Genomic DNA, 21,772 nt, shown 5'->3' with positions numbered 1-21,772 from the left:
TTTGAGATGATCTCTCTATATTGCCCAGGCTGTGTCAAGTACTTACACCGAGCACTTTTTTGGGGTTAAATCATTTAATCCCTCAACATACAGGTGGTAGTGCTTTATAGATAAGGAGACAGGCTTACTTAATCACTTTGAACTGCTATAATAAAATACTGTAGACTGGGTGGCTTAAACAGCAGACAGTTGTGGAGGCTGGAAGTCCAGGATCAGGATATCAGTGTGGTCATGTTCTGGCAGAGGCTCTTGCTGGCTTACAGACGACCTCCCCCTTGCTGTGTGTTCACATAGGGTGCAGGAAGAGAGCACGAGCAAGCTCCCTAGCGTTTCTTCTCATTAGGGCACTCATCCTGTGATGAGGGCTCCATCCTCATGATCTTATGGAAACCAAATTAACTCCCAAATACCCCACCTCCGTACATTCTCACTTTGGGGGTTTGAGTTTCAACATATGAATTTGTGGGGATGGGGAGACCCAATTCAATCCATAGCACTCATAGAGGTTAAATAGCTTATTCAATGTCACACAGGTAGTGACCTAGATACTTCTTCCCCGTGCTTATATAAATAGGGAATTTTCTAGAGGAAAGGGAGCTTGAATAACGTTCTTATGTCTTCTAAACACTGCACTTGCTGGGTTCTTGGTTGGTTCTTCTGCGTTGCATACTGTTGCTTTTCCTTTACTGGCCCCTCCTCATCTTCTCTACCTCTTAATTGGAGTATCTCAGGACTCAGTTTTAGACCTCTCCTCTCCTCTTTTCTATCAGATCCACTCCCTAGTCTATGGCTTTGAATAACAGCTGTACAAGAATAGTGTCTGAACTTTTATTGCAGTTCCAATCTCTCCTCTCAACTCTCAGTTCGTATATCCACTGCTTACCTCAAGTCTCCACTAAGATGTCTGATCATCATCTTAAACTCCGTCTGTCAAAACAAACTCACCAAAAATTTTTTCCCCCAAAACTGTTCCTCCTATTGTCTTGGTCATCTCAGTAAGTGCTTCACTCTCCCATTTGCTCAGACAAAAACTCTTCATGTCATGCTCAACATTTCTTTTTTTTTTTTTTTTGAGTCAGAGTTTTACTCTGTCTCCCATGTGGGAGAGTGCAGTAGGGTGATCTTGGCTTATTGCAACCTCTGCCTCCCGGGTTCAAGCAGTTCTCCTGCCTCAGCCTCTTAAGTAGCTGGGATTACAGTTACCCACCACCACGCCCAGCTAATTTTTGTATTTTTAGTACAGACAGATTGGCCAGGCTGATCTTGAACTCCTGACCTCAGGTGATCTGCCCACCCCAGCTTCCCAAAGTGCTGGGATTACAGGCGTGAGCTACTGCACCTGGAAACACTTCTCTTTCTTTATATCCCAAATGCAGTAGGCCCCCAACAAATCTTGTGTGCTCTACCTTCAGGCTGTGTGGAGAATCTGACTTTTTCTAGATAGCAAGATCTTTAGCTCGTTCACTATATAATACCTGAAATATATATATTCTCATAAAACAAATTTGATACCCTATGCCATCTCTACTGCTAACCCTCTGAATCAGGCCACCATGATCTCCCATCTTCATTATTTTGCAATGTCTCATATTGGACACCTTTTACTAGTTTTCTTGCTGTATAGTCTGGTTTTCACATGGCAGCCAGAATGATCCTGCTAAAACACAGGGTAGATTATGGCTCTGCGTCAGGGTAAAGCTCCAATTCTTCACCATGCCCGTAAAGCAAGAAAGAAGGAGGAAAGGAAAACTAGGGAACAGAGAGTTTTCTGGGCCAGCATCGATTCCACAAATGTAATGAAAGCCTTAGTTTATTCTTTATCTAAAACGTTCCAGAACACAAGTCTCCAGAAAATACTTGAGGAAAAGATTACGGCTACACAGAAACTCTCCATTTAATGCCACTTCATATTTTGCTCATGTTTCTTGAATTCTATGCCACTACTCTCTATCCTTCCCCGAGATCAAAGGCCATATATTTTGCTTTTGAGGACTTGTTCAGTTGTTGATTTTTAGCAAGCTTCTGACTATAGTTTCATACTAATGATAACAGGATTACCGTTTGATGGTAAAATAAAAGAAGCATGATGTATTGGAAAGAAGACTGGGTGAGGATTTGAAAGCTGTAGATTGTAGGCCTGTTGCTGATCCTAGGTGTATTTTGGCTCTACTTAGACAACTCTATACCTACCTTAGTGACTCTGTTTGGTTATAAGATTGTTTTACAGTTTTAATAATTGCAGGTTTATGAATCAGTCTGTCTATGCATTTCAAAGGGAAATTGTTATTTTGGTGTCAATTGCAAGGTAGGAAGGGAAAAGACTTTCTCTGTTCAGTTTCAGTTTCTAAGACACACTGTTGTTAATAGTGATACACTTTATATGTAAGGTGTGCATTTTAACCATCACAGCCATATTATACTGATTTGCTTTCTAACTCTCGATCTTAGATGTAGTCAACGTATTGATCATGTGTTTTAAAGTATCCAAGGACTTGCCCCTCTTTCTGGACAGGGAGATCTTCAACCCATTGACCACATAGTTAGGTGAAATATATATTCGCATGTAACAAACCTGACGCCGGTAGTGTTAGGCAGCTCCTAAAGGAGTCAGAAGCTGCTTCCAGACTCATAAATAATGAGCACATAACTAACACAACCCAATCTTCCCAGCAGAAATAAGTCAGCCTACTTCACAGTGTGCAATATGGTCAGTGAATCTGTGGTTGCTGAGTGAACTGCACTTCCCCCAGCTAGAGGAGAAACAAGCTTTTTTCTAGTAATAAGGCATCCAATAGAATGTAGGTGGGAAAGGAATCTGATGAATTGATTTTCACTGGAAGAGTCTCAGAGATTCTTCATCTGAGATTGCTTAATAGTCCTAAACCTTTAAGCTGCTAATGAGTCTCTGCCCGGCCCACTGGGGGCACTTACATATTGCTAAGCCCTGAGTAGGCTGAAACAAATCATGGAAAAACATGCTTCCATTTCCTGGAGCTGTGGGGATGATGACCATAACACCTCACGTTGCACCAAAGTGATAGAACTTAGACAACGGACAGGAAACACGTGGAAGCAATTTTCTGCTATCACAAGTTCACATGTTAACCTATTTCACCCAATTTATATTTTGTGGGTGACCACATGCATTCCATTTGAAATAAATAATTAGGCCAATTCTTCATATAATTCATCTCCTATTACTAGAGCTAGGTTGTCCTTCTATCTAACATTTACAACTAGCCGGTAACTGAAGGCAACATATGACTGAAATATTCTTCAGTTCCATGAAACAAGCCTTTCCAGATTGAGATTTGCAAGTAGAGTTTCATGCTGCATGCAGCTGGGGACTCTCTGGAACCTGCTTGTCAAATAAACAGAGAACGTTCATGCTCAGGCGTGTGGTCCCAATAGCTTTCACAAGCATTAAACTCACTTAGAAAATAATTAGTAATCAAAAAATGCATTTAAACTCAACTCTCTGAAGCATGGAAGAAGATGTGCATTACATCGATTGAATTGTCATTACAAATACCTACTTTAGTTGTAGACGTAATTAGGTTTTACTGAAAGAAGACATTTATGTAGGTTCGGGGATGTGGAAGGTTTTAATCATTGAAATACCATTTTTATGACAGCTGGATGTTAGGAACTCGATCTTGAACAATGCATCCACTCTTTTTCCACTGAGAATGTTGGAATCTTCATATTTTAGAACCGGAAGGAAGCTGGCAACTGATCTCATTCAGCAGCCGCCTGTTTAGGCCACTCAGCCCCTAGAAGTCTGAGAAGTTGGTGATACGGTTTAGAAGTTAATTTTAGTGTATTCATGAACATGACCACAAAATTACAAATCGATTTATTTATATTTGTGTTGGAGTTACATCAGCTAAAAGTGTAGCATGCATTGTATGCTCCATAAAAATAGGAGCTGGGTCTGCCTCGTTCAGTTCTGTGTCCCTAGCTCTCATAAATGGTAGGAACTTTAATATTTGTTCATTGGGCGGTTGAACAAATGGGCGGAAGAAGAACTAATCAGAAGTTCTTTTGGCAGTTATAGAAACTTACTTGGATTAATTTTCTTAAGAAATAAATTACTGTTTAATTAGCACTCTTAAAAAAGAAATAAATTACTGTTTAATAAGCACAGTTTGGTTAGTAAAAGTATTTCAAAACAAAATCTCCATGAGAGCAAATTAGTAATACAAGTTCTTGGTGTGAAAACTACTTTGCATAACTGTAAACTAGGGCCCAGAAAACTGAAGTGTCTTGCCCTAAGTTGAGCAGTGGGGTGTTGGCAAAACCAGGATTAGAATCCAGAGCTATTGGTCCATGGTCTTCCCACCACAAACTATGTTAAAGAAAACAGATGAGTTTCCTTTAGATGACCTTTATAAATAAAAATGCTATCTAAGACTCAGAAATCAATCATCCATGGCTCTAAATAAAACTTACCTGTACAGTTACTTCTCACTTTTATTCTTACATCTAAAGGGTGTGGAAACATCATTGAACATTGGTTTTCACATGCAGATAAGACTCTGTTGAATGGAGTTTTGTGGCTTAGGGGAGTTTGGGGGATTACAGGTACCTTTGAGAATCTAATGAAAGCTGTGGAGCCTGAACAAACACTTGTATGCTCAGACCCAGGCAGTTTTACTCATGGTATCAGGCAGTTCACAGACCCCACAGTGAGGATCCTGGTTTGGGGTATCTGCCACCATTCTGTGTGGTTCTCTTTCGGTTTGGATGTTCCTTTCAGAATTGATGAGCTTCCACATTTGCTTCTACTCAGATTAAACAGCTCACACTGTTTCATCATTTAAAATGGCCAGGTGTGATGACTCACACTTGAAATCTGAGCACTTTGGGAGGCTGCGGCAAGAGGATCACTTGAGCCCAGAAGTTAGAGACTAGCCTGAGCAATATAGTGAGACCTTGTCTCTACCAAAAATTGAAAAATTAGTCAAGTGTGGTGGCACACACCTGAAGACGCAGCTACTCAGAAGGCTGAAGTGGGAGGATCTCTTGAACCCGGAAGGTTGAGGCTGTGGTGAGCTGAGGTCACACCACTGCACTCTAGCTTGGGTAACAGAATGAGACCCTGTCTCCAAAAAAAAAAAGCCCCAAAAAGTACTTCTTACATTGTCTGTAGAAGGTGATTACAACTAAGGCATTTTCATTTTTGAAAAATACGGAATATAAAAAAAATTGCCTGTTGTAGAAGAAAATTGTTCACAATGAGCAAAAATCTAAATCACTGTGCTATGTTGGAGCCATAAGTAGAGCTATTGTAAAATGTGCATTTTTATCCCCAAATGGAAATGGCACTGTAAAAATGGAGACAATTTTAATGTTCTGAAAAAGTGTATAAAAATAGCCTGCATTTATAGTTCTTCAAGAAAAGGTACCAAATAATAGAATCGTCAATGGTAGGTTGTCTGAGTGGATTTAGAGGCTCGTTGGTACAGAGAACCAAATGGTGAGTCATCCTCCCAGGCTGCTCTCCTTACCTTCAGAACATCAGCAAGACCCTCGTGAGGAAGGGAAGATGCACATGGACAGCCACCTTGGCTTTTATTTTGGCATTCTCCCCGTAACTCCACCCATTTTCTTTACCTGAGAAAATAAACCAGTTACTGGAAAAGCAACCCCAGTGTATCCAATTAGCAAATGAAGCTATTTAGTAAAAATGAAGCCTCAAAATCTTGAAAGAGCGGAGTGAACAGGGAGTGCTTTCAACCCCTTTTACCTTCATCAATACTTTTAATTCTGGTGATTTGGAGAGACGTTAATAGAGGCAATAGTACTCTGTTAATCTTGACTATATTAATACAAGATGAGGGAAGTTTGGGGTTACAGGTACTTTTAAGAATCTGATGACAGCTGTGGACCCTGGACAAACACTGGGATACCCAGAGCCAGGCGATTTTACTCATGGCATCAGCAATTCACAGACCGCCACGGTGAGGATCCTGATCTGAGGGATCTGCCACCATTCTGTTTGGCCCTTTTGGTTTGGACGTTCCTTTCAGAATTGATGACCTTTCACATTTGTTTCAAGTCAGATTAAACAGCTTATTCTGTTTCATCATTTACAATGCCCTAAAACAAGGCCAGGGTGGTGGCTGACGCCTATAATCCTAGCACTTTGGGAGGCTGAGGCGGGTGGATCACCTAAGGTCAGGAATTTGAGACCAGCCTGGCCAACATGGTGAGATGCCGTCTCTACTAAAAATACAAAAAATAGCCAGGCGTGGTGACACATGCCTGTAATCCCAGCTACCCTGGCAGCTGAAGCTGGAGAATCTCTGGTACCAGAAGGCGTAGGCTACAGTGAGCTGAGAAATCACACCTCTGCACTCCAGCCCGTGTGACAAAGTGAAACTCCTTCTCAAAAAATAAATAAATAAAATAAAATGCCCTAAAACAGCTGGATAAAGTTAATCCTGACTGTATTTATCAGGTACCTCACATAACTTTTGAACTGTGGATCTCAAATATACAACTCCAAGAGGACTCTCTGCCTTACATTACCCTTCTAGAACAATAAAAATGTTCCTCTTACTTTTGGCAGGTTTTTCCCTCCATATGCTGTCCTGATACAGTGAGAAACTGATTGAAGAGTTAGATTCGAGGACCTTGAGCTTCTCCTCATATATCTAGTTCATTTTTTTGTTACTAAGTGGTTTGGGCGTTTTTGGTACACTTTCCAGTTTCTAGAATCAGCTTTGAATACTCTGTGATGCTTCTAGTGTTCTTTATCCCTAGTTGGATAAATAACTCTTCGAGGATGCCTTATCACGTGCATTCAGGAGACATCAGTAATTTGGGTGACATTTTCATCTTTACTGTCTAAATGAGTCACAGGCGAAGTGTCTGTCTCCTGGTTTAGGTGGTGAATTCCTTCAGAAAGCCACTGGCAGACTAGCGCCTTGGCAACTGTCTTAGTAACATGGAAGCTACCTGGCCTCTGTAGTGAGCCCAGGAGAAGAACCTTATTCTTCTACTTAGGGGTTCTTTACTTTCAGCATTTGTGAAATCTCAAAATTAAGTTACCTGTTTTCATGATTTTGAACTTTAGTCACTAGGCTCTTCCATCTCTTAGCACTAAGAAGCACTACCCTGAGTTCAATTTATTCAGGTTTCAATTTCTTCAGCCCAGATGTTCCTCCTGTCATTATATTAGTTCCCTTGGAAGCTATCCAGGCTGCTGATAATAGCTTGAATGTGTCGCAACCCACTGCCACTTCTCACTTTCTCCTCAGTAGCAGACCTCCTTGGCCCCGTTGAGTGAGCATCTCCCAATCGAATCACAATGAATAGTTTTCAGAGCAACTACCCATTATGCATGTTTTCTTAAATGGTACATTGAAGAGACTATGTATTCAAAAACCTTTTTTACACAAGCAAGCTCATATATAACCATAGTTCAGTATAACTATTGCCCTCAATAAATAAGAAATGATGACACTTAGAAAAGAGAGAACAATAGTGAATGGGTCTGCTTTTCCCTCTAACCACAACTGTGAAAATATAATCCTCATTAAAGGGCTATAAAGTTGTCTGCTTTAGCGGTTCAGCACACTAATGTCTCCTTGCTTTTAGTGCTGTTTTAGTATGTTGACCCTCTGTTCCCTGCAGCTGGGAGTTTATTAGTCTTTGTGGCCTTTGGGAATGAATATTCATAATGAGATAGCAGTGATGTTTCAGATCCTTTTTAAGACCCCAAGAGAATCACTCTTAGCAACTAGGAAAACTGAGAAAAAGACAAAATCATACCAGCATCCCATATTGCATCATTGAATGTGAGGCTGTATGCAAAGGACCTGGTGAAGAAACTGAAGCCTAGGTTTGCACAGCGATGAATAGCACAGCCAGCCCAGAATACAGTTCTTTCCATTCCCAGTCCATACTCTTTCTGTGACATCATATTTTCTCCATATTAATTTGCCTTTTCCATTCCTGAGGTTATAACCCATGAAAAAGACAAAACGTCAAATATCTAAAATTAGAATTTGACCATGATGGTGGAACGTATGTGACAAAGCTATTCAAGGAGGGCAGAGGAGTAGAAAGACATCTCTATCAACCATATAGTTTCTTAGAAGTAAACTCTAGTTATATATGGGGGTATTAATTTCACCAACTATGTAACATATTTTTACTTTTAAAAAATTATTGTCATTATTCACATTTTAAAAACATCCTTAAGCTTATTCAGAGAGTCTATGAAACACTTATTAAATCATATTTACCTTTCTAAGAACAATAAAAATTGATCATTATGGTAGATAGAGTCGAGAATAAGGAAGATGTATGATGATGCTTCCTTTTACTTCTTTTTTCCTAATCATCTTATAAACATCCTATGACGCTAAGGCAACTTCATTAAAATTCTTATGATTGCATCTTAATTTACTAAAGACATTACTAAAGCCTTAAAAGTTTGCAGTTAAATTCTACATAACTTTCTCCGTAGGCAGCTGCTTTAAGTCAGTGTAGTACTTCTTTAAATTCCTAATAAGCTCAGATCAGATGAGATCAGATGAATGAACTGTTTTTCATTCCCAAGGTGACATCATTTAGATCCCAGACTGAGGATGCCGTTTCCCCTGAGTGAATACCAGTCAGACATGCAGGTTGAAGTAGAAAGGCTCTGGTGGAAGTAGGGCCAGAGGGCCACTCTTCCTGATCAAGGCTGCCCAGAAAGTTTCCTCAGTTTAGAAGAATGAACTGGATAGCTTTGCCTATTATAGGAATGGCATTGACGTAACATTGGGTTAACAAGATTATTTTGGCTAGGTACGGTGGCTCACGCCTATAATCCCAACACTTTGAGAGGCTGAGGCTGGCGAATCACCAGGTCAAGAGATCGAGACCAACCTAGCCAATATGATGAAATCCCATCTGTACTAAAAATACAAAAATTAGCTGAGTGTGGTGGCTCACGCCTGTAGTCCCAGCTGCAGGCCGAGGCAGGAGAATTGCTTGAATTCTCCACCCGGGAGGTGGAGGTTGCAGGGAGCCGAGATTGTGCCACTGCACTCCAGCCTGGTGACAGAGCAAAATCCTGTCAAAAAAAAAAAAAAAAAAAGATTATTCTTAGTAATCTATGTCTTTAGGTTTATTTGGAAGACACCTGACTTCATCAAAGGCTCCTTCCACAGTTACGTGCCTGGGAAGCTGATTATTCAGTCAGAGGGTAATGAAAGACCCTGCCATCTGTCTGCCGACTTAATGGAGTGTCAGCATATCCCAAATAGGAAGTAATTGGATTGACAGACACAAAGCCACTTATTAGACTGTTATTATCTGATTGGAAAAAAAGCAGCCAGAGAAGCATACAACGGTAGCAAAAACTAATCTGATGATGTCTGTTGTTCTGGGAATGCGGAATCCGCCACACAGAATGCATGGGCTTTGAAACCCCTGACTGGCTTAGGAACGTTTGGAGCTCCTTTTCTCAGAATTCATCTCTGTATTCTTATTACAAATCATTATAATGCAATCGAATAAAACACAGTTTGCATAAAGATGGGGCCCATTTATAAAACTGTCACCACAGCCACTCTATTAATAGAGCCATTTTAAAGATTTATTGTGAGCATATGTTACTTTTTACAGGGGGCCAGATTGAGAGCTGCAGGATTTGAACATGGAAGAATGTGCTACTGGTGATAATTAAAAAAAAAAAAAAAATTAAAGCTATTCTGTCCAAGTAATATCATTAGACTAGTACTCTTTTCAGGTATGATTATCAAAGATCAATCTTAATGAGACAGTAAGGACAGGTGACAAGGTCTAGCGCAGTGCTACATAACTACTTTTTTAGATTCATAGATTCTAGTTTTATTCCCTGGGACTGCTAAAGGTCAGGGAACACATGGGATGGGCTAAATATTAGGGTTTGGAAGCAGAACTGAGTTATGAGCTTTACTCTCCTTTGAAAAACTGGTTGCATGTATCTGATGGGGAAGAAGTAGTAAAGGCATCATCTCTATTCATTCACTGTTGATTCAACCAGAGTCATAGCCCTGCTCCATAGGATTCCTGGAGTCTCTAGTCTTTGGAGTTTATGCAGAGAACTAAACAATTCCACAAGCTTACATTGATTCAACAAGTATCTAATACTACTTACAGTGTGCTAGGCACTTTCTTAGGTTCTAGTTACACAGCTGTGAATCAGTCTAAGACCTTGCCCTCATGGAAGCTGCATTCCAGTAAGGCAAATGGAAAGTAAACAAAGCCAACGCATGTGGTATCAGATTATAAATGGTGTAAAGAAAAAAAGAGGCAGTGAAGGGAGATTGAGAATGATCTTAAGAAGGTGATGTGTATGCTGGCACCCTACAGAAATCAGAAGATAAGTTGTGTAACCATCTGGAGGAAGAGCGGACCAGGAGGAAGAGGCAGAGGGACCAGGACATTCAGAGGCCCAAGTATATTATGAGTATTTTTGTCAATCCTACCACCAAGAAACCTGCTGCTTCCAGGTTCCTTTGCCTGATAATGTTAGAGTTAGTCCTCAACATTTCTTATTTGTAAGTTAGAGACTACTGATAATATGCATGAAAAGGCACTACAATCTATAAATAATACATAAACATAGGATATTGTTAGTAAGCTCCAAATAAGCTTTAGATATCTCCATCATTATAATCTGAGTCATTAAAATCTTCGAGGGAATTCCCACTTAAAGAGACCAACTCTGTAGTGACATCACTTTTATCACACAAATCTTTTAGCAGTAATTTTCTTGGCATATTTATAAATAAATAAACAAAGGAATTACGTAATTGTTAATAATATTACCTAACCATATAATGAGCACTACTATATTTCACACACTGTTTATAGATACTAAGTGAATATAAGGCACTACTACATTACATACGTCACTGCCAACCTTATAATAACCCTGCAAGGCAGACATTATTTCATTTTGTTGCAGATTAGGAGCCTAAGTGGTCAGAAAAGTGCCACAGTTAAATATCTGGGAGAGCTGAAATTCCAATCCAGGCCTGTCTGACCTCAAACCCTATGATCATATATTATGTTGCCCAAAAGAAGATACCGTTGAGTTCTTAATACGAGTGGCACACTGTGTTAGGAACCATGGGAAAGGCTGGGCATGGTGGCTCACACCTATAATCCCAACGCTTTAGGAGACCTAGGCAGGTGGATCTCGAGGTCAGGAGTTCGAGACCAGTCTGACCAACATGGTGAAACCCCATCTCTACTGAAAATACAAAAAGTAGCTGGGCATAGTAGCACATGCATGTAATCCCAGCTACTTAGGAGGCTGAGGCAGGAGAATGATTGAATCTGGGAGGCGGAGGTTACAGTGAGCCAAGATCACACTACTACTGCACTCCAGCCTGGGCGACAGAGCGAGACTCCATCTCAAAAAAAAAAAAAGAAAAAAGGAAACTTGGAAAAGACAGAAAAAAAAAAAAATAAAAGCACAATCCCTGTACTCAGAGATGTGAAAATGTAGTTGGAGAGAGATAATTTTATGAGAAATAACAGAGGACAGTGAAAGATGAGGTATAAACACATCATTGCATTCCTTGGACTATGAAAGCTAGGGAGTAGAGAGAGATTAATGTAAACTACACACAATAAGCCTGAAGCTGCCATTTTGAGAGACAGGTAAAATTTAGGTGGTCTCTGTCATAGAGTTCCAGTCATATATGGATGTTAGAATCTACTCCTGTACCTAGTATGAAAATCAGATATCATCATGATTACCTATGAAAATAGCAAGTGAGAGAAGAACTATTGTCTTCAACATGGCAAATATAACGCACCTACATTTTCCTCCATTTTTTTCTTTTGAGATGGAGTTTCGCTCTTGTTGCCCAGGCTGGAGTGCAATGGGCAATCTCAGCTCACCACAACCTCCACCTCCTGGGTTCAAGCAATTCTGCCTCAGCTCCCAAGTAGCTGGGATTACAAGAATGTGCCACCACACCCAGCTAATTTTGTATTTAGTAGAGACGGGGTTTCTGCATGTTGGTCAGGCTGGTCTTGAACTCCCAACCTCAGGTGATCCACCTGCCTTGGCCTCCCAAAGTGCTGGGATTACAGGCATGAACCACTGCACTCGGCCTTTTCCTCCAATTTTTTACCTCTTTGGTTAAACTCCAAAAGAAGTATTCCCCCTGTGAATAATTATGTCACATAAAAAATACACATTTTAAGTACTAGATCACACAGTCATACTCAAAGTGACTACAATCTGACACCATGAAAGTCATCCAGGAGCTGAGTCTGATGGACCGACCTGGATTGGTGCCTCCCTGTCCTGCTTACTATGTGACACATTCTCATCGAGTGGAATGGCAAGCCATATACCTTGTGGTATTTGCATTGCCCTGTCCCTCGCAGCCCATGGACCACTGATTTCATGTATATTAAATATGGGTATTCTGAAACCTCACTGAAATGGAGTGTGTTCTAAACAAGTAGAAAAACATAAGTAAAAGGACCAGATCATAAGTGATTTTGGATTCTCATGAAATAATCAAATGGGCATTATATAGATATATGGAAAAGTAACACAGCCTGATCCTAAGAGGGCCATGAAAACCAAAGAGAAAATTGGAGATTCATGAGATGGAAGTGAAAGCCATTGAAGGTTTTTGAGAAATGAAATACACTGTGAAAGCTTAATGCAGATTAGTCTAGTGGTGAAATGTAGGGTGGGTAGTGAAGTAGGAAAGGAAAAGACCAGACCAGAGACAGTTAGAATAATCTAGAAGAAGTTGTGGACTACAGTTAGATCTTTTCTAGAGATGGGACTTGTTTGGACATTACGTTTCACCTTACTTAATCTCATTAATGTGATTTAAAGGAAATAATACACATTCAAAGGAGCAGGTTAAATACCAAGAACTTAGTGAGTCAGGTAGCTGTAGCTTTTTAGAATGTACTTTTTCATCCATCCATCCATTCATCGACCCATGCCTCCACCCATCTATTTTCTTTCCTCACCCTCTGCATTTATACTTATGGTCAAACATATCACTTCCCCAGGTAGAGCCCCCAGCTTAGTACTCTAAAATGCTTGTGGCATTAAATTAGGTAATGAATGTGAAAGTGACTAGAAAATTCTGAAAACAAATTTGAAATGTTATTATCCAGTTGTCATCTTTTTGGATTCTCCTAAAGTCACGTTTAAATTAGGTAGATTTATATATTACTTGTACCTTTGAAAATAAGTATATCCTTCAGTGATTCTAATGATTTTTAACTATTCTGATTCCTTCTGCATTTTTATGATATCATCTTCTAGAGAATTAATTGATCAAAAATAAAGGAATATTTCTCTTTATTAAGACCTAAAATAATCACTTTGGTTCCTTTGTGATGCTCTGAATGAAAAATTAACAACTAGTTTTCCAGGGTTTTTTTTTTTTTTTCAAAACAGCTAAAAACATTTAGTTTACTCCAAAGAGAAATTCCAGTTTTGTTTTAATAACGTTCCTTTTATTGTCCTCATAAACCAGTATTAAGTAATAGTCACATTATTAAGTAATATTTCTGCTATTAATTTTCAGTCCTCTGATGATAGGGTTTTTTTTTTTTCTTTTGTTTCAAAAGTTGAAGCAATCTTAGGAAGAGTAGTCAAAAAGAAATTCATTTAGGGAAACATTTCAAAGATTACCAGGTCATTGCTTTCAAAGTTTAGATGACCCAAGTAACGGACAATGTTGACATCGAGTTATAACTTCAGTGTGAGCAGGCAGGCATCTTCTATTCTCTAATAATGATACTATAGAGTGTTAAGCATGCGTAAGTTCTCAAATCTGAGCATGAGGTACAAAATTTTAAAGATAATCTCATGCTTTTGATCCATTCCAGTGTTTTAACTCACATAAATTATCTTGGGGAATACAGTGGCCCAAGCTTGTGGTTGAAGTTGATCAAGGCCTTCTTTTGATGAGTAAGTGAATAAAGGGATACCCATGTCTGCTCAGAACCATTTTTGGCCTGACCTTATGAATAGCAGAGATATGCCCCTATAATCTTGACCTAAAGAAATAAAAAAATTGTCAGCATCTCATTCTGTCACCTCCACTGAGATGCCTACAACAGGATAATGAATTATGTATTATCGGGAAACAATTCATGTAGTCTAAGGGTAAGCAAAACATGTACCACCCTCAACTTTTAATTCATTTTCTCTCACTAATGGTCTCTTTTTATTCAGCATGCTATTGAGGATTTTCCTGAAACCATGACAGAAGGAATGAAATCTACCTTCAATTATTTATGGTTTAAAGGAATGCAAATAAGACTTTCTGGCTTGCTGTGCTGATACTCATTAATAAATATTTCACTGGGTATTAGGAAGATTCAAATGGACTAAATGAGGCTCTTTTTCAATATAAACAAAAGCCCTTGTGTTTTTCACTACTGTGCAGGCTTGATTCTTGTGTCTGGCGTTCATTAAGGCAAATGAATGTTAGATGGGTGCATCAACACAGGGATGGATCCTGGGGGAACCTGAGTTGCGGCGGGGGGGGGCTCTGCAGTGAAATAATCCTCTAGTTAAACCAAATTTAATTTCGTTAGCAGGGTAATTGTGCTGTTAAAGGAAATGGCCAACCAGGTTACAGGGAAACCCACATAGTCTAATTATTCTTTGGCCTCTGTCACTAGCGAACTCTGAGGCAAAAGATGCAGATTTTGTGCTCAGCCTAATATTGTGGTTAAATGTTAGAAAATGCCAGATCTTACACACGTTGCCAGAACCTGTGTATGGCATTGGTCATGTCTTACGCATTCTGGGATCCTTTCCTATATAAATTTACATACCGATAATATACAAGTTCCTGTCATGTTGCTTCTTTTTCTTTATTTTTATTTTATTTTTTTGAGACAGAGTTTCAGTCTTGTTTCCCTGGCTAGAGGACAATGGTGCAATCCCAGCTCAACCTCTGCCTCCCAGATTCAAGTGATTCTCCTACCTCAGCCTCCGAAGTAGCTTGGATTACAGCATGCACCAGCATGCCCAGCTAATTTTGTATTTTTAGTAGAGACTGGGTTTCAACATGTTGGTCAGGCTGGTGTTAAACTTCTGACCTCAGGTGATCCACCCACCTCGACCTCCCAAAGTGCTGGGATTACAGGCATGAGCATAGACATTTTGCCCACCCACTTTTCCAGCAACACATCAGACTTTGCCAGTGTTTTAAAACTGTTCATGATATAGTAGTGCATCAGAAAGTTCTAAAATTAACAAAATAAAACTTAGTTATGAAAAACAAGCCTTTTCATATTTCTGCTCCTTGGGAAATTTTCTAGAATCTTTGAATCTGTGATCATGTATTTTACATTCCTCTGAATTTACAGGCATTATGGGCTTTGCCATTTTTAGGATGTGGTATAGAAGAAAGAATGGTGGACTAATTAGGAACCAGATCTGGCTTCAAGATACAGTCTGAAAGCTTGATAGCAGTGTGACCTTCAGCAAATTACTTATCTTATCTGAACTGGAATTTCCTCATATGTAAAATGGAAATAATTATCACTGTCAAAACAGCCCCCAAAGCAGAATGAGGTTCAAGTATGTGAAAGTCTTTTGTACCTGCTACTATGCACTATAGGTGTGAGCAATAATCATACATCCACTTGACTTGTATGACTTGGTAATCCTAGCTTCTAGGGCACAGCTTACATATGGTCAGTAAGTGCTGGTTGAATTAATTAATTACTTAGGTGTTTGGTTGGCTTACTGTCATGTTTCAGATTGTTGCTGGGACCTTACATGAATAATTATTGCTGAGAATTTGTCAAAACCAAACAGTAAAATGGATGCTGCTCCATATTTTTTAAAAAGAGAAAATAGGCCGGGCGCAGTGGCTCGCACCTGTAATCCCAGCACTTTGGGAGTCTGAGGCCTGCAGATCACGAGGGCAGGAGTTCGAGACTAGCCTGACCAACGTGGCAAAACCCCATCTCTACTAAAAGTACAAAAAAGCAGCCAGGCCTGGTGGCGGGCACCTGTAATCCCAGCTGCTTAGGAAGCTGAGGCAGGAGAGTCACTTGAACTTGGGAGGCAGAGGTTTCAGTGAGCCGAGATTGCACTACTGCACTCCAGCCTAGGCAACAAGAGCAAAACCCTATCTTAAAAAAAAAAAAAAAAAAAAAAAAAAAAAGAAAAGAAAAAAGAGAAAATACAGTGAATACCTCCTATCCAAGAAGGGCTTATTATATTGCTTCCAAAACAAGATATGCATGTGGGAAATGACAAAAAAAATAACACTTCTAAAGACATTAATAAGTGTGAATCCATTGAAGTAATGAACTGAATACATAAACGATAAATGCAAATCTAACTTTTGTGCTTGCGGCTGTCATGCCCCATTGCCATAATTTTTCATTGTCAACCTTGAAAAAATGAAGAATTTTACGAATATTGTCATATTTAAAATAAACTATGTTAGAACTGGCTGCCAGTATGACTGGAAATTTTTTCACAAATTTATCTGAGCCAAAGCAGTTTTCTGAAATAATTTTTTCCATTAAGATGTACTTTGTATTTGTGTTACGATAAAGCATATATTCCCTTGAATGTTTCCGTTACTTTGAAAACAGGAAACATTTCTCAAATGAAACCAAGGCTTTTACTGGAGTGTTGTTGTTTCATATACCATAGAACATCTACAGGTTTTTCTATCTCTTGCATATTCAGCTGAGTGTAATATACTGAGCAGAGTCACCTGATTGCAGACATTGACTCTTGCTTGGACAGCTGTTTTACCTTCTGTGGGTTTTAGGAATTTGTCATCAACGTAATCCAAAAGAATATCAGTTCTGCAGGAACTGATAATATTGTAATAGAAATTCTTCTACAGAGTCTAGTTTTTCTTAGAAAATGATGCATATGCTATCATTTTAATGCGTATACAATTGATAGATACTCACTTGCAAGTAATCAGTTAGGCAGGAAGGTACCTTTTCTTTATTATCTCATATACAAATACAATAATCTATACTTTTCTATAGCTCAGATTTGTGAGCAGAATTTTTAACTCTGATTTAGCCTTTCAGGGGATATGAAAATGAAAGTAAAATAGAATGGTGAAAATACTGAAGTCTTTAATTCCTATCTAATAAGTGGACATATTTATTAAACTAACTATAAAGAAGAATTTACACTGATGCCTCTGGAAGGAACAAAGAGCAGTAAGAATGGAATGCTGGCTGAGAGGGCTTAAAATATTTAGCTTGATTTACTGTTAGTTCACTGCTGATGTTAATTTGATGTTGCTCCAACCCATTTTGTTATGTTGAAATCCTGAGAGTGTGATATATCAATAGGTGACCCAAAGTGAGACTCTAAAAGGCAATAATCTCTTTTAAGTAGGAAAGGGCTCTGGAGGAGGGAAGTTTGAGAGGAAATTGGAACCACTGTAGAAAAATAACTGTGAAGACTGTTGCAAGAAAATTGTAGATATTGTTCAGGCAAAGTGTAGATGTGGGAGCAGAGAAAGAAACTAACAGTGATAGAAGATTATCCTGGCTTACGTGAATTAATGATCAAGTATGTGAATACAGGAAAACAAAAATAGACAGGTTTAAGGGACAAGACTCATATCATAATTGTTATTGTCTGTCTATGACTCATATCATTAGTGCCTGCTTTTAGGGGCCTATGCATTCAGAACTCTTTGTCAGTTAAGTGATAGTAAATATAAGGATGGAATAAGAAATAATCATAAGCTAAGTTCAGCAATAAGGGTAGAAGCCAAATTGGCTCATTAGAAATCATTCAAACTGAGTTTTCCAAAGCATTCATTTATTAAACATATTGAAATCCTTTGAAAAAGAGTGGAAGAACCATAGAACCAGTTTGTTTCTTTCAGACAATATATACTATAATTTTATCCCAGTAGGTACACAAGTCAGTCATGTTTTCAACATATGAAATACTTCCAATCTGACATCTGAGTAATGTTCAACTTAGGCCAGCTTCACTAAATTTCATATTTGAGAAAAGGACTAAGTTTTAATTTCCTGATAGTTTGCCTTAAAAATGCCTCATATTGATATGTTTAACATAGGACATGCATCATTTAGCTTCACAACTTTCTTATTTTCTTTCACCATCTCTGTTCCTTATCTTGCTTAGCTAGCCATTTTTCATTCCTAAAACATAGCCTTAAAATAATCTGTGTATTGTAACCCCTTTAAGAAGGACTAGCCTTTAAAGACCAGCCTAAACAAGCTGTAAAAATAACTTAATATTATTTATTAAAACAATGTATTATGTCCACTGTACTTGATACAGTGTTAGGTGTTTCAGGTGTGAATCAAAGATGTGCAAAGCACAGTTCCTGCTCAGAAGGAACTTAATTCTGCTAAGAGAGAAAAACAGGTAGAAAAAAAGATGAATCCTATGAAGTAACGAAGTAAAATAGTTCAAATACATAACGCAGTTTTAAAGACATCGGGGAAAACTTGGTAAGTGACTTAGTTTTGAAGTGGTTCTTGAAGAAAGGCTATTGTGAAAATGATAAATTTTCAAACCTCTTCTTTAGCTGATTTGCCACAATTTAGAAAATGTAAGGGGATACTATAACTAGGCCACATGATCATTATAAGAAAAGACATGAACTTAAAAAAATGCAGAGAGTACAAGGAACTCAAAGTTTGCTAATGAGTAGAAGTAGAGCTAATGTTAGACATATTTCTTGCGTTTCTTGAGTACCTACTCGATACCAAACATTATCTACCATGAAAAAGACTTGTTCCCTCTTTTCAAGACGTTTAAAAACTAGTCGGGAATACAGATACCACCGAAGCAGAATTCTGTGGACTTGGGGTGGTGTGGTGGCATGGTAAAAGGGCATTCAACGTACACTTAAGGGAGAAGGGCCTCTGGAGGAAGTGACATCTAAGCTAGTGGCTACAGGACAAGTGACAGGAAAGAGATACGGGGAGAGTGTTCTAGATAAACGGACCAGCACGTGCAGATACCATGCTGGAGGCAAGAGAGAGCAAGGCATGTTTTAGGAAACTGTGTGTAGTTCTGTATTCTTTGCTTGAGTGATACTAACTAAATAGTTATATGTTACATAAATTGAAGGAAGAAGGGATGGAAGAAGGAAAAACCAGTTAGGAGATGATTTTAGGGGGGGCCTGGGAAAAGTTTTGCCTTATTTTGATTTCTGTCTATTCACCTGCATCATCCCATTTTATAAGAACCCGATTTAGTATGTGAGTGTTACAAATGGAGGCACAGGAATGTCTACCCGAGTTCCAGCATTAAACTACTTGAACACTATTCATACATATGATAAGTGGGTGGTGGCTCCTAGGGCATAATTCTTTCACTGTAGCTGCTTTAGCACCTCCAACACGAATGTCGTGCCTGCCTTTCATCATAAGGAGTAATAAATCAGTGAAGAGGTAAACAAGTAGATAAATGTGTGAACTTAAGATTTAATAAGAAGAGAATGTCTGTACATCTAGAAGCTTCTTGTATGAGTAGCAAGGCTGAAGAAAAAGTGAAAGATGAGTTTTAAACTTGAGTTTAGGGAACTGGAGTGATGATGATACAAAAAGAGAAAGGAGGAGGAGAGGATTGAAATGATAATGGGAGTGCAGCAGCAAGAGCTCCGTATTGGATAGACTTTGAGCTATCAGGAGGACGTCATTTGAACGTATCTATCCAGTGTGGAAATGCAGGTCAGAAGCAAGAAGTCAGGGCTGGAGATAATATTTGTTGTATTTTAAGAGAAATAATTCCGTCTTTGATATATTCAATGCTTATATTTAGCACTATTATAGCTCTCTCCATTCACACAAGGTCTCACTACCCCAGCACACACTTTAGGGTTTCCAGCATCGACTTAAGTCTGTTGTCAGCCCCTTACCTTCCCACCTCTGGACTTCACCTGCAGGTGGACCTTTGAGAGGCAGCGATGTTAGAGAAGTACATTGGAAAGAGTGATGAAGTCAGGCATGGTGTCTGGAGATACACTGTCCAAGGCCAAATTTTGGCCCCGTCTCTTACTAGCTGTATGACCTTGGGAACATAACTTCATCTTTCTCTGCCTTCCTGTCTTCTTCCAAATGGCAATTCTAAAAGTACCTAATTTCATAGTGTTGTAAGGAATATGTGAAGCAAAGCATGGTGATTACTTAAAACAATGCTGGCCTATGCAGTTGGTCCTCTAACAACACTGGTTTGAATTGCGCATGTCCACTGCTAGGCAAATTTTCTTAAATAAATACAGTGGGCCCTCATATCGGAGGGTTCTGCATCCTTAACCAAATGCAGATTGAAAATACAGCATTCACAGCATGCGAAATCAGATTTTCATACATGCAGGTTCTGCAGGGCCGACTGCAAGACTGGAATGTGCATAGACGCAGGTGGTCTTGGAACCAGTCCCCCAGGGATAATGAATGATGAATATAATAAGAACAATGTAACTGTCAGCTGTTAATGTTACTGCTATTTTTTCAGCTGCTCAGTTTTATCACATGTAAAATGGAGATGGTAAAAGCGCAGTCCTCATAGAGTGTGAAAATCACATAAAAGAATCCCTATAAAGCTCTTTGATCAGGACATGGTAAAGGCTCCATGGGTGTAAGCAATTATTCATCCAGCTCCTACTGGCATAGCAACAGGTAGAAGCCTTGCCAGATTCTCCTATGTCTTGCATTATAGTGTCTGAAGGCCAAACTGATACTGGGTGCCTAAAAGAGAGTTTATTTAATATGTGACACATAAGTTCCCAGGTGTATGACAGACATTTTCTAATAAGTTGCAATTTTTCTTGGAAAATTTCCTGACAGCTTTATCTTCTGTTAAAACACACGCACACACACACGCGAGGTTATTTTACTGTAAGATAAATGGAAAGGATAAAAACAAAATTCCAGACCTATCGGAAAAGCAGGATTATTATTTTGTTCTCTGAGTTTTGTGTCAGCAGCCTTTACTTACTGATTTATATAATTTTTGGTTTAAAAAGATTGTTTGATATTAAGGGTTAGAGTTGAAGTCACTTCAATTTCCAAATCATATGCTTAAAAAATTTAACAGCTGTCATTTTTAAAAGGCTTACTTCATTTTACCTAAAGTGCTGTTCAGTCTGGAGGGAACACTTAACTGTAGTCACAAATCACTTGCAATATACTCATGGTAAGATTTTTTGAGTTAAATTTATTTGTAAGCCTGCGGAGTCTAAATTTTTTAGATAATATTCTTTCTCCCTTTATTTAATGATTTTTACCCCTTTTCCCCTCTACTCCTAGACATGAATTTCACACATTACAAATAAGAGCACCCAAATCCCTTTTTATTTGATTAGTTCAGCAAATTGTCGCCTACGTGTATGGACTGAGGACGTGATTGGGCTCTGCAGTGATGAGCTTGTTTTGCACTTTTACACAGAAAATCTTTATATACAAAAGGCACAGATAGTAGTTTACACTCAGCATGAACAATTACAGCCTGTTGTGGGAGCGCCTTTTCCTGATGTGCCATTGGCTTACTCCCATGAATTAAGAGGCACATGTGCTCCAAAGTGTATTAACCTTTATGGATATTTCTTCAGTTTTCATGTTCCACTGATTTATGGTCTTAAATATGCCTATTGCTGCTGTTTCTGAATGAGTCCCTTGTAAATCATTTCTAAATGATCTTTTTCAACTTAGATAATACAAGTAAGTTGAATATATCTCAAATCAATTTCTTTGAGGCTTCTTTCCTTCTTTGCCCAAGTCATTTTCCAGTTTGCTGTGCGTC

At 38.8% G+C, this 21,772-nt stretch overlaps 1 protein-coding gene across 2 annotated transcripts in view; it reads left to right on the top strand.

Annotated features, from left to right (window-relative positions):
- EXOC4 (exocyst complex component 4) overlaps positions 1-21,772 on the top strand; it is an 805,456-nt gene that overhangs the window by 538,577 nt on the left and 245,107 nt on the right. The gene's annotated exons all lie outside the window — the stretch shown is intronic.

Source organism: Sapajus apella, unplaced genomic scaffold (assembly GCF_009761245.1).
Source record: "Sapajus apella isolate SASKATOON/1434 unplaced genomic scaffold, GSC_monkey_1.0 scaffold7, whole genome shotgun sequence".
NCBI classification, from domain to species: domain Eukaryota; kingdom Metazoa; phylum Chordata; class Mammalia; order Primates; family Cebidae; genus Sapajus; species Sapajus apella.
Note: the sequence above shows the minus strand (reverse complement) of the source record. Positions and strands in the feature narration are given on the sequence as shown.